This window comes from Notolepis coatsorum, assembly GCF_963971535.1.
Source record: "Notolepis coatsorum genome assembly, chromosome: 12".
Lineage (NCBI taxonomy): Eukaryota > Metazoa > Chordata > Actinopteri > Aulopiformes > Paralepididae > Notolepis > Notolepis coatsorum.
The window spans coordinates 109,236,865-109,249,474 of record NC_140176.1 but is presented as its reverse complement, the minus strand read 5'-3'; positions in this window follow the sequence as shown (position 1 = coordinate 109,249,474).

The window sequence follows — 12,610 nt, the reverse complement described above, 5'->3', positions numbered from 1 at the left end:
TGGGATCGGTGTGAGAGGTGTGATAGGTGTGATAGGTGTGATAGGTGTGAGAGGTGTGATAGGTGTGAGAGGTGTGATAGGTGTGATAGGTGTTGTCCAATTATCTAGCAGTCTCAGTCAATGAGTCAACTAGATGTCCCCCTTGGAAGGGTGTGGGCGAAATGACTTTTCCTTAAACCATTGAAACAATTCGGACTTTATAAGAATGTTCGTTTATTAGGACTTTGATGTCCAGCATCCAGTTCATCCTTGATATAATAATCACCAGGTGGTCAATTAAACAAGTGGTTAGCTTGTAGCTGATAGTCAGTAGTAGCTTACATCCAAGCATTAGTGGATAATGTTAGTAGAGGTCGATATGGTATTGGTAATGTTCAACCAAGTCGTCTCTGATGATTCGTTGATAGTTAGGTTTGCAATTTAGCAACCGGTACTTGATAGTGTAGCCAGACGTTTTAGCCAGGTAACAGTGTAGCCAGACATTAGTTGGTCTGCATGTAGTTGGTCTATAGTCAGCTTGTACATTCAGTCAGCGTTTAGTCAGTCAGCATACAATCAGACGTTAGTCAGTCTATAGATTATTTACCTATACAAAAGGAAAGGAAAACAAACGGCATTAATTAATACTAGATATATGAATTAAAGAGAAATGCGGATATTAACGGCGCATATAATGCAACGTACCATTGGCCAGTCAAGAGTTCGCCCACAGGGCTTTTCACCTTACAGCCTAGGGCTAAGAGTGTCACTTAAATAGCGCGACGCGCCGGCGCAGAGACAGCTTACCTGCTCAGAGTCGCAATACGTACTCCAAAGTGCGTCCACTAGGCGGCACCAGATAATAATTAACTCATGCAATAAATGTATACAATAAATGTTACTCATGATAATAATGAAGGATAATAATGATAAATATATTGGGAAAAACGTCGGATAATTCTCCACCTCCCACTTAGTTTTCTGAACATCAGGCTCCTAAAACTATTCAAACTATACAAGTGATCCCGGTCTATATTATTATTATTTCCTTACAGGGGCACGAAGAATTAAACTATGCCGCATTTACGGTGGTAGCACAAGCGGCTCCCGCGAAAACTACTCAGGTTCCATCGGCATCGGGTGATTCTTCACGTCCTAAATCCTGCCAGAAACAGGCGACTTTCGACATCCTTCTTTGTGCCAGAAACAGGCGACTTTCGACGTCCTTTGCGCCAGAAACAGGCGACTTTCGGCGTCCTTCTTTGTGCCAGAAACAGGCGACTTTCGACGTCCTTTGTGCCAGAAACAGGCGACTTTCGACGTCCTTTTTTGCCAGAAACAAGGTGACTTTCGACGTCCTTTGTGCCAGAAACAGGCGACTTTTGACGTAATTTGTGCCAGAAACAAGGCGACTTTCGACGTCCTTTGTGCCAGAAACAAGGCGACCCTCGACGTCCTTTTTTGGTCATTGTTCCTCGAATGGTAGAAGTACCACCAACCTCCTGACGTCCCTGTGGAGGACGGTGGTGGGGCACACCCCGACGTGACGATCACGCTTGGGATGACCGGCGGTAACGGGAAGGCTATGGCAAGTCCTTACTTCCACGTCCCTGATGACACCCTTTGGGTCAGGGTGAGTCTTGATCACTCGGCCCAGTCGAAACTGGCCTCTGAGTGCGTTCTGGTCCGCCAGCCAGACCGCCTAAATATTAAAGGCAACCAACTTGTGTCTAGCCACGCCCAACTTGTGTCTAGCCATGCCCCCGCGGCGACGCGGCAGCAGCAGAGCGTAGCTCTGCCGCGGAGCTCTGTCGCGGCAGCATTATGTAGCAGTAATCCCCCCTCTTTTAACATCGACAACTAGCTCAACTGGTAGCGCCGCCTTGCTGTGGATCCTGCGGTCCGTTGGTTCGATTCCCTTAAATTTTTTTTTTTTAACGTGCATTCTTTCGCCGGTTAAGTTTAGGCATGTTAACTTTAAGCATTGTTTTGGAGTTGGTTAAGGTTAAGGTTAGGCATTGTTTCGGAGTTGGTTAAGGTTAGAAGGGTTAAGTTTAGGCGCTGTTAAGGAGCTGGTTAAGGTTAGAGTTTGTCTTAGAGAATGGCAATATTCTTTCGGAGTTGGTTAAGTTAAGGTTAAGGTTAGGCATTGTTTCGGAGTTGGTTAAGGTTAAGGTTAGGCATTGTTTCGGACTTGGTTAAGGTTAGAAGGGTTAAGTTTAGGCGCTGTTAAGGAGCTGGTTAAGGTTAGAGTTTGTCTTAGAGAATGGCAATAGACAGCCATGAGTAAGCTCAAGACGGGCAAATCTCCAGGCCGTGACAACATCCACCCGGAGTTTATCACCCACCAGAGCACAACAACATCTGACTGGCTCTGTGCATTCTTCTCTGCATGCTATCAGAGGTGCAAGATCCCCAAGACCTGGCGTCGTGCTTCTGTAATTGCCCTGCCAAAGCCAAACAAACCTGCGGAAGACCCCAAGGCATATCGACCCATCTCGCTGCTCTGTGTTCCATTTAAGATATTGGAAAGAATGATCCATAGCCGCATTGAGCCAGTAATTGACACACAGCTCCCACAGGAACAGGCCGGTTTCCGACGTGGTAGATCAACAGTGGACCAGGTAACACTACTGTCTCAAGACATCGAGGACAGCTTCCAGGCTAATGAGAAAGCGGGGGTAGTGTACCTGGACCTGACTGCCGCGTACGATACTGTCTGGCACTGTGGACTCCACCTGAAGCTGATGAGGATGGTACCTGATCGGCATATGGTGAAGTTTATCATGGAGATGTTGTCTAACCGCAGTTTTGTCCTACACACCAGTGATGGCCAGCGCAGCAGGCTCAGAAGACTGAGGAACGGTGTCCCACAGGGGTCAGTCCTTTCTCCGATGCTGTTTAATATTTACATCTACAATCACCCAGTCACAGCATCCAGAAAGTACGGCTACGCGGACGATCTTGCCATCATGCTGAGAAGACCCACATGGAAGGCACTAGTGTCTGTGCTAGTGTCTGTGCCTTGGTCTCCGGGGTGTCATGCCTCCCACTGTGACCAGATCGGACCCAGGGTTTGAGGTGGAAGCCGCCTGCCTTCAAGATGACTTCGACCCCCTTAAGGATCTCTTCCAGTCTGTGAGAGTCATTGTGTGATACGAGGAGATCGTCCATGTAGCTGTTGTCCACGATGACAGATCTTTCCTCTGTTAGATGGGAGAACCGAGGGAGGTATGCGGTCTCTCGCATAGCGACTTGGGCAATACATCCGGCCGTCTCCCATGTTCACCCTGACGACGGCGTAATCTTCTATCTCGTCTTGCGGTGAGTCTCTCCATAGAAAACGGTGTACATGAACTTCCTCCTCCTCAAGCCACACTGAGTTATACATCTTTTTGATGTCACCGATGGCTGCATGTTCTCCCTCTCGGAATCTGAGGAGTACTGCACGGATTTGGTTCAGCACATCAGGACCTTTCAGTAGGATATTGTTCATGCTTACACCTTTGTATTCTTGGCTACTGTCCCAGACAATTCGTACTGGAGTGGTGACGGAGTGTGGGTTCGGTGCGGTCAAGTGACTCACGTACCATACTGCTCCTTTCCATTGGTCCATCATAGACCTAGTTAGTTTCACGGCAGCTCCTCTCTCCACCATTTCGTGCATTTGCCTGGTATAGGCTACTTTCCATGAAAGATCCTTCTCAAGGCGCTTCTCTGTCCTGAGGAAGGTCGACTCCACAGCTCGGCGATTGTTAGGGAGAGATGCTGGTTGTTCCTTCCAGGGGTACTTTGCATCCCAGTGGGAGTCCCCACAGTGCGAGTCTTTCTCCTTGAAGGTCAAGCCAGCCTTGATGATCTCTAGCTCCCGCTCGTCAGCCAGTGTCATCTCCTTTCCTCCAGGAGGACAGTTGCCACAGCGACATCCCCCACAGACGGGGTCACAGGCTGCTCCGATGCTGTCCCATTTCAGCCAGTCGAAGACTTCCTTGTTGCTTGTGGCAGTTACTGCTTCTTTCATGCTTTTCCTCTTGGTTAAGTCTACCGTGAGGTTTTTGCATTCTCTTGTGATGGTTGTTCCCATGGAGCGTGCGAAGTGGGTCAACGAATGACGCGTGGTCATTTGTACTTCTTCGAAGAGGTCCGGATGCGCACCGCTCACAGTTTTGCCCAGTGGGCCGTCCCATAGCACCAGATCACCGGCTCTCTCCATTCTTTGTGGGGCCAGGCGACCTTCCCGGGTGCTAATGAGCAGATCAATGGTATCAGGCCGGGTCAATTCTCCCGGCTTGACACATGGGAAAAACTTTTCTAGTCTCTCGGAGTTCACCACTCTATCTACTTTGGCGATGTCCTCAAGGCTGTAGCAGAGCATCTCGTGGGCTCTCAAGGTCCCCTTCGGGGTCCATACTTTTATTGCCACCACATACCTCTTGGTATCAACTCTGACTGCCATCTTCCCAACACCGTACACGACCAGTGTGATAGGTTCACCGGCCAGCCCGAGCCTCTTGGCGGCTCTGTGTGTGATATAGTTGGTGTCGGAGGCGAGGTCCATCAACGCTCCAACACAGTCTCCTCCTCTTGTCGTGACGTCCATGAGCATCATGAGGACTGGGTATTCTTTTATGCCACTCTTGTCCAACAGGCTCTTGCTGGCGTACACTTGGGAGGTCGCTTTGTTCGTGAAGGCTTTCTTGAATGCTTCCATTTGGAGCGTTGACAATTTTAACTCTGTGACCACCTTCTCCTGCTCAGCCGTAAGGCCTCAGAGCCCTTTACGAGCGCCGGGCTCATTGGTTGTTTCGTTCCTGCTCTGTGTCTTGGAGCAGAGGAGAAAATTATGGTTGACAGGGCCGCCCCCCTTTACACACTCATCTGTTTTACAGAGGAACCTTTTCTCGCATAGGCCGTTGGCCCCGTGATAAGCGAGGCATTTGATGCAAGCTCCAGCTTTCTTCACCTGGGCTCGTTTTTCCAGTAGTTTAGCCTTCTTGAAGGCCGGGCAGAAGTACAGTCTTTTCCCATGTGCTTTCTCTCCACACATGGTGCACGAGTCCCTCTGGGGCTCCCTTCTTACTTCGCTCGCTGTCGTTCTTGTAAATGACCGTCTATCACCTCCCCTGTCACTCAGCCTTTCACGCTGGGTTGGTCTTTCGCCAGCGTAGGTGGCTCCGATCTCCAACTGTGCTAGCCTCTCGAGGATCCTTTCTTGTCCTTTCAGAAATGACAAGAGTCTGTCAAAGTAACTTGCGGGAGTGACGCCATTCGCGGGGTCACGCTCATAGGAGATCCACTTCTCTCTCATGCCTATAGGCAGTTTTCTCTCTATGGCGGCAACAGTTAGGTGGTTTTTGATCACGTCCTCCATCCCAAGGTCTTTTAAGTCGTACAGTGCGGTTTCCACTGCCTGGACCAGGTCAATCATTGCGTGGTCACCTCGTAACTGAGGCATGATAGCGAGGTCAGCGCTCTGGTAAAGATAGGGTTCGCTGCCGGGTTGTCTTACCCGTGGGAGCGAACTCCTGTCAGTATACTCATGAGGTCCACTTCTTGTGGTCTTTGCTCCAAGCTGGAGATGGGTTGCTTTCGGGGCCCCCTCGTGGCTCCCGAAAGGTAAGGGAGAGTCTTTGGAAGCGCCCTCTGATTGACTACTGTCAAGCTGAGGAGATGACGAGTGGATGTGAAGGACTTCACTTTTGCCGTTGGTGGACGGAGAAGGTTTAGCTTCCGCGGCACATTGCAGAACATCGTTTGAAATATCAAGTGGGCTGGTTACTTCACCGCCCCTTTCAATGTTGTGTGTCCTTATATCCTCTTCACCCTCATAAGCACATCCAGTGTCACCCTTTCCACCAGGCTCTAGGAGGGTCGACCACTTGTCCATCAGTGCTGCTCTTTCCTCGTCCAAGTGCCTGTACCGCTTCTCTAATTCAGATATGTTGGGAGTTGGAAGAAGGTATCTCCACTCTCTCATCATTTGTTCGAAGGCGTTGAGTCTTCTCTCCAATTTGTTCCCCTCCAACGCTCTCTTGTGTTGGGGTGCCCATTGGGTGCTGAGCCTCTTTGCCTCTTCCAAGGCCTCCTTAAACTCCGCTTCAAGGGGGCCTAATTTTGGTTGAACGAAGCGGGACCATACCTCCGAGAAGATCTTCTTCTCTAGTGTCATTTTCCTCTGCTTGCTTCCGTCTTTCTTTGCTGTGGCGTCGGCCATCACGGTAGCATGCGCAGTTCCGTCGGCCTCCTCCAATGCTCCAACATAGTCCCCCGTCGTGTCAACGAGCTTCGCAAACTCTATCTGAAGAGCTTTCTTGTCGTTGACAAGCTCCGCTAGTGATGCAGTGTCAACATTGTCAGCTACTTGGTTGGCTCTCCTTGTGAAAGCAGTTTGCGCCGCAGTACGCCTCTTCTTTAGCTCTTCCACATCTACACCTTCCATCTTGTCCCAGTCAGCCGTTGCCCCAACTGGAGCTCCTTTTGCGGCTAAGTCGCTGGTCGCAGGCAGTAGTAAACAATGAGGTTAACAGTCAGAAGCACAGTTTGTACAGTTGGCGTGTAGCAGAGTGATTACAATGACACTGCTCCAAGCAGGAGATAATGACGGGACCGTATAGTGGGTCAACGTAGTTTCGCTTCACTCACTTGAACCTGGTAATGGCCACAATGAGAGTGAACAAATAGGATATAGTTGGTGAGCACCGCTACAGCTTCTTCACTCACTTGAAACCTGGTAATGGCCACAATGAGAGTGAACAAGTAGGATAGAGTAAATGAGCACCGTTTCAGCCTTTGGTTAATCCATTCATAGTATAGTTTACGGCGTCTGGAGCAACAACGTATTTGCACCGTTCAACACATCCAAGGCATAGTCGTGTCAATGATAATGTTCACAGCATTTGGAGCAACAATGTAGTTGCTTAGTTCAACACAGCCAAGGCATGGGTGTCAATGATAATGTTCACAGCGTTTGGAGAAACAATGTAGTTGCTTAGTTCAACACAACCAAGGCATAGTGTCAATGATAATGTTCACAGCGTTTGGAGCAACAACGTAGTTGCTTGGTTCAACACAGCCAAGTCATGGGTGTCAATGAAATGTTCTTTAGCTAGCATTGGTGGCCAGCAGTGTTAGCATTCTTTGGCTAGCAATGTTAGCAGTCTTTGGCTAACAGCGTTAGCATTGGTGGCTAGCAATGTTAGCAGTCTTTGGTTAACAGCGTTAGCATTGGTGGCTAGCAGTATTAGCATTGGTTGGCTAATGGCTAGCGTTAAGCATTGGCAGCTAGCAGTGTTAGCAGTCTTTGGCTAACAGCGTTAGCATTGGTGGCTAGCAGTATTAGCATTGGTTGGCTAATGGCTAGCATTAAGCATTGGCAGCTAGCAGTGTTAGCAGTCTTTGGCTAACAGCGTTAGCATTGGTGGCTAACAGTATTAGCATTGGTTGGCTAATGGCTAGCATTAAGCATTGGCAGCTAGCAGTGTTAGCAGTCTTTGGCTAACAGCGTTAGCATTGGTGGCTAGCAGTATTAGCATTGGTTGGCTAATGGCTAGCATTAAGCATTGGCAGCTAGCAGTGTTAGCAGTCTTTGGCTAACAGCGTTAGCATTGGTGGCTAGCAGTATTAGCATTGGTTGGCTAATGGCTAGCATTAAGCATTGGCAGCTAGCAGTGTTAGCAGTCTTTGGCTAACAGCGTTAGCATTGGTGGCTAGCAATGTTAGCAGTCTTTGGCTAACAGCGTTAGCATTGGTGGCTAGCAGTATTAGCATTGGTTGGCTAATGGCTAGCGTTAAGCATTGGCAGCTAGCAGTGTTAGCAGTCTTTGGCTAACAGCGTTAGCATTGGTGGCTAACAGTATTAGCATTGGTTGGCTAATGGCTAGCGTTTAAGCATTAACATTGGATGGAGTTCGGCGACCCCACCACTTCAAGCAACCAGCATATGGGCGGAATACGGCGATTCCAACCCAATAAGCAGTCAACATCAACGTTTCACTTCCCTTGAGCTGACCGCGTCCTCTCCAATGTGCCCCGTCATGTGTATTCACTGCGTCCTGGTTCCACCTTGACGTTGAGGGGCATCCCACGCGGCACTTCCTTCTGCGTTCCGTACGTACCGCGCATGCGGTAAATAATTGTCCAATTATCTAGCAGTCAATGAGTCAACTAGATGTCCCCCTTGGAAGGGTGTGGGCGAAATGACTTTTCCTTAAACCATTGAAACAATTCGGACTATAAGAATATTCGTTTATTAGGACTTTGATGTCCAGCATCCAGTTCATCCTTGATATAATAATCACCAGGTGGTCAATTAAACAAGTGGTTAGCTTGTAGCTGATAGTCAGTAGTAGCTTACATCCAAGCATTAGTGGATAATGTTAGTAGAGGTCGATATGGTATTGGTAATGTTCAACCAAGTCGTCTCTGATGATAGTTCGTTGATAGTTAGGTTTGCAATTTAGCAACCGGTACTTGATAGTGTAGCCAGACGTTTTAGCCAGGTAACAGTGTAGCCAGACATTAGTTGGTCTGCATGTAGTTGGTCTATAGTCAGCTTGTACATTCAGTCAGCGTTTAGTCAGTCAGCATACAATCAGACGTTAGTCAGTCTATAGATTATTTACCTATACAAAAGGAAAGGAAAACAAACGGCATTAATTAATACTAGATATATGAATTAAAGAGAAATGCGGATATTAACGGCGCATATAATGCTACGTACCGTTGGCCAGTCAAGAGTTCGCCCACAGGGCTTTTCACCTTACAGTGTAGACTGAGAGTGTCACTTAAATAGCGCGACGCGCCGGCACAGAGACAGCTTACCTGCTCAGAGTCGCAATACGTACTCCAAAGTGCGTCCACTAGGCGGCACCAGATAATAATTAACTCATGCAATAAATGTATACAATAAATGTTACTCATGATAATAATGAAGGATAATAATGATAAATATATTGGGAAAAACGTCGGATAATTCTCCAGGTGTGATAGGTATGAGAGGTGTGAGAGGTGTGATAGGTGTGAGAGGTGTGATAGGTGTGAGAGGTGTGAGAGGTGTGATAGGTGTGAGAGGTGTGAGAGGTGTGAGAGGTGTGATAGGTGTGAGAGGTGTGATAGGTGTGAGAGGTGTGAGAGGTGTGATAGGTGTGATAGGTGTGATACAGTGACCGTCACAGGCCCGGATTGATTGATTGAAAACTTTATTAACAGATTGCAGAATGCAGTACAGCTCAATACACACAATTGTTAAGGGGATGCAGACCATGCAGTACTGTTACATTTGTGACATACAGTAAATATATACAAGGGGGAGGGAACTGTACATTTATGATGAATTGAAAATGGGGGACCCTGATGTAAACAAGACGGAAGTCTTTCTCTGGTCTGCATCCCCTTAACAATTGTGTGTATTGAGCTGTACTGCAGATATATTTCAATTGCCTTACTTATTTACATAAGTATTATAGGCCTACAGCAGTATTGTACAGACAGTAACTATAGAGAGTGTGCTGACCTACGGTGTGTCTGTGTGGTTCTCCAGCTGCACAAAGGCAGAGCAAGAGGCTCTACAGAGGGTGGTGAAGGCAGCAGGCAGGATCGTTGGGACTCCTCTACCAAACATCACCTCCGTCTTCACCTCCCGCTGCCTCCACCGCTCCAAATGTATCATCAGAACAGGAAGGATGTGGAGGCTGACGTCAGAGGAACGAGGCGGCGTGACGTCAGCCTGAAGTGTTCCCACTAGTTCCCATCGCTTGGGAGTTTGTTTTGATTGATTTAAAACTTTATTAACAGATTGCAGAATGGGTACAATACAGTACGGCTCAATACACACAATTGTTAAGGGGATGCAGACCAGAGAAAGTCTTTCGTCTTGTTTACATCAGGGTCCCCCATTTTCAATTCATAGTGACATTTATGACATACACAACATACATGACATCATGACATTTATGGCATAGGGACATACATGACATACAGGTATATAGTACTGTTACATTTGTGACATATATGATATGCAAATATACAGTACTGTTACCCATAGATCCTGTTCCTGTTATGACATACACGACATACAGATAGACAGTACTGCTACATCTATACATTTATGATGACATACCAGATTTACAAATACAGTACTGTTTGTGATACAAAAATAGTTTAAAAACAAGAGAGAGTATATACATTTGACGAAGAAACTGTACATTGGAGGAGGTTGGGTAGGTGGGGGGTTTGTTATAAGGGTTTGTTTGTAATAAGGGGTTGTTATTATAAGGGTTTCATAATGCAGGATATAGCTGCATTGCATTGGTAATTTAGGCTATATAAAACCACTCAAGAGATATATTGAAATGTAATTAAATAATGTAAAAGTTGCTGGTGTTGTCCAGTGTTGTATAGTTACTAAAAAAATTAAATAACAAACAAAATTACATAAAATATACGAATGCAGGCTATAGCTACTCTGTAGCCTAGTTTGAATCGCATGGGTCGTATTACAGAGGAACTGGCACTCGTGAGTCACTACTAGACAACTTTGGAAGGATCATACAATTCTTCAAGAGTCGTGTTCCTCTATGGAAAATAGGCATCATTATTATCTTACGCAGAGAGTTGGACCACGATCCACTGTCATTCGTCTTGCAGAGCGTTAGGCGAGTGTTTAGCAGGCTGTGACGTACAGGCGTGGAGACAACTATGATTGATTTATTGATTGAAAATTGTATGAACAGATTGCAGAATGGGTACAATACAGACAGTACGGCTCAATACAGACCAGGGATGCAGACCAGAGAAAGACGTTCGTCTTGTTTACATCAGGGTCCCCCATTTTCAATCCATGATAACATTTATGACATAGCCTACACAACATACAGATATACAGTACTACTGTTACATCCAGACATTTATGACATACAACATGATACAAGATATACAAATATACAGTACTGTTTATTTACAGACAGAGTTTCTAAAAGAGAATATATACATTTGAGGGGGAGGAAACTACATTGGGGGGGTTGGGTGCAGGGGTTGGACATTTACCGGGGCCAGTTTCGAATTGCAGCCTCCCGTAGGTGCTCTTTTAGAGCGGTTTTGAAGGTGGGTATGGTTAAAGTAGGCTTAGAGTAGACGACAGAGTACAGCAACTTGCAATGGGCCTGGTCTACAAGATACACACCACTAAGATACCCATGTACATGTCGAAATACTTCCCAAAGGTCAGTGAATTCCACAAATCATGTTCAACCCAGATTCGGCTCAAACAAAGGACTACACATGTTTTGCAATTATGCCACAACAATGTGGAACGCTCTACCCACAGCTGTAAAATTATGTGAATCCCTACCCTCCTTCAAAACCGCTCTTTTTCAGCCGAGAGAGAGAGATCATGTTTACACTGACTGATCTTTCCAGCCATGATACTGCTGTTCCAATACATGTAGATACCACATAGGATGTTTATAATGTAGTATACTATGTTTAATGTAGAGAGAGAGAGAGAGAGAGAGAGAGAGAGAGAGAGAGAGAGAGAGAGAGAGAGAGAGAGAGAGAGAGAGAGAGAGAGAGAGAGAGAGAGAGAGAGAGAGACAGAGAGAGAGAGAGAGAGAGAGAGAGAGAGACAGAGACATAGATACAGAGAAACAGATAGATATACAGAGAGAGAGAGAGACAGATAGAGACAGAGAGAGATAGAGAGAGAGAGAGACAGAGAGACAGAGAGAGAGAGAGAGAAAGAGCGATAAAGAGAGACAGAGATAGATAGAGAGAGACAGAGAGAGAGAGAGAGACAGAGAGACAGAGAGACAGAGAGAGAGAGAGAGAGAGAACCTACGTCACATGCACACGCCCCCTCATTACTCAAAGTCTCCATTTCATCCTAGTAACGAAACCCTTACTAGCATCGTGTGGGGATCCTGTGAGTGAACTTGCAAATCCCTCCCCTTTCCTCCTCTCGTCCAATGTCCCTGTCTCCTGCAGTGCCACATGTCCCTTCCCCCTCCTAGGCCCTCCCACACCCCACCCTGTGCGTGCAATGGGCGGCGGCCGATAGATTGATGTGGGGGACCCGCCCCGGGCCTCTGGCCCGGGGCGGGTCCCCCACATCAATCTATGGCCGGCCGCCGCCCATTGCACGCACAGGGTGGGGTGTGGGAGGGCCTAGGAGGGGGAAGGGACATGTGGCACTGCAGGAGACAGGGACATTGGACGAGAGGAGGAAAGGGGAGGGATTTGCAAGTTCACTCACAGGATCCCCACATGAGGCTAGTAAGGGTTTCGTTACTAGGATGAAATGGAGACTTTGAGTAATGAGGGGGCGTGTGCATGTGACGTAGGTTCTCTCTCTCTCTCTCTGTCTCTCTGTCTCTCTCTCTCTACGTGCATATTATAATGTCCCGCATGGGGCGGTGCTTGGTAGGATAACACAGTATCAGTGTAAAGTCATTGACACACTTATCCCACAGACATCGAGGTTCTCTATCTTAGAGATATATCTGTGGGATAGTTATGACAAGGGATTGACGTTCTATACATACAGGCGTACACATCCGCCGTATACAGCACCATAGGACCATGGGTAAGAGGCTACTAGGCTACTGGCTACTTTGCTACTAGGCACTAGGATACTAGG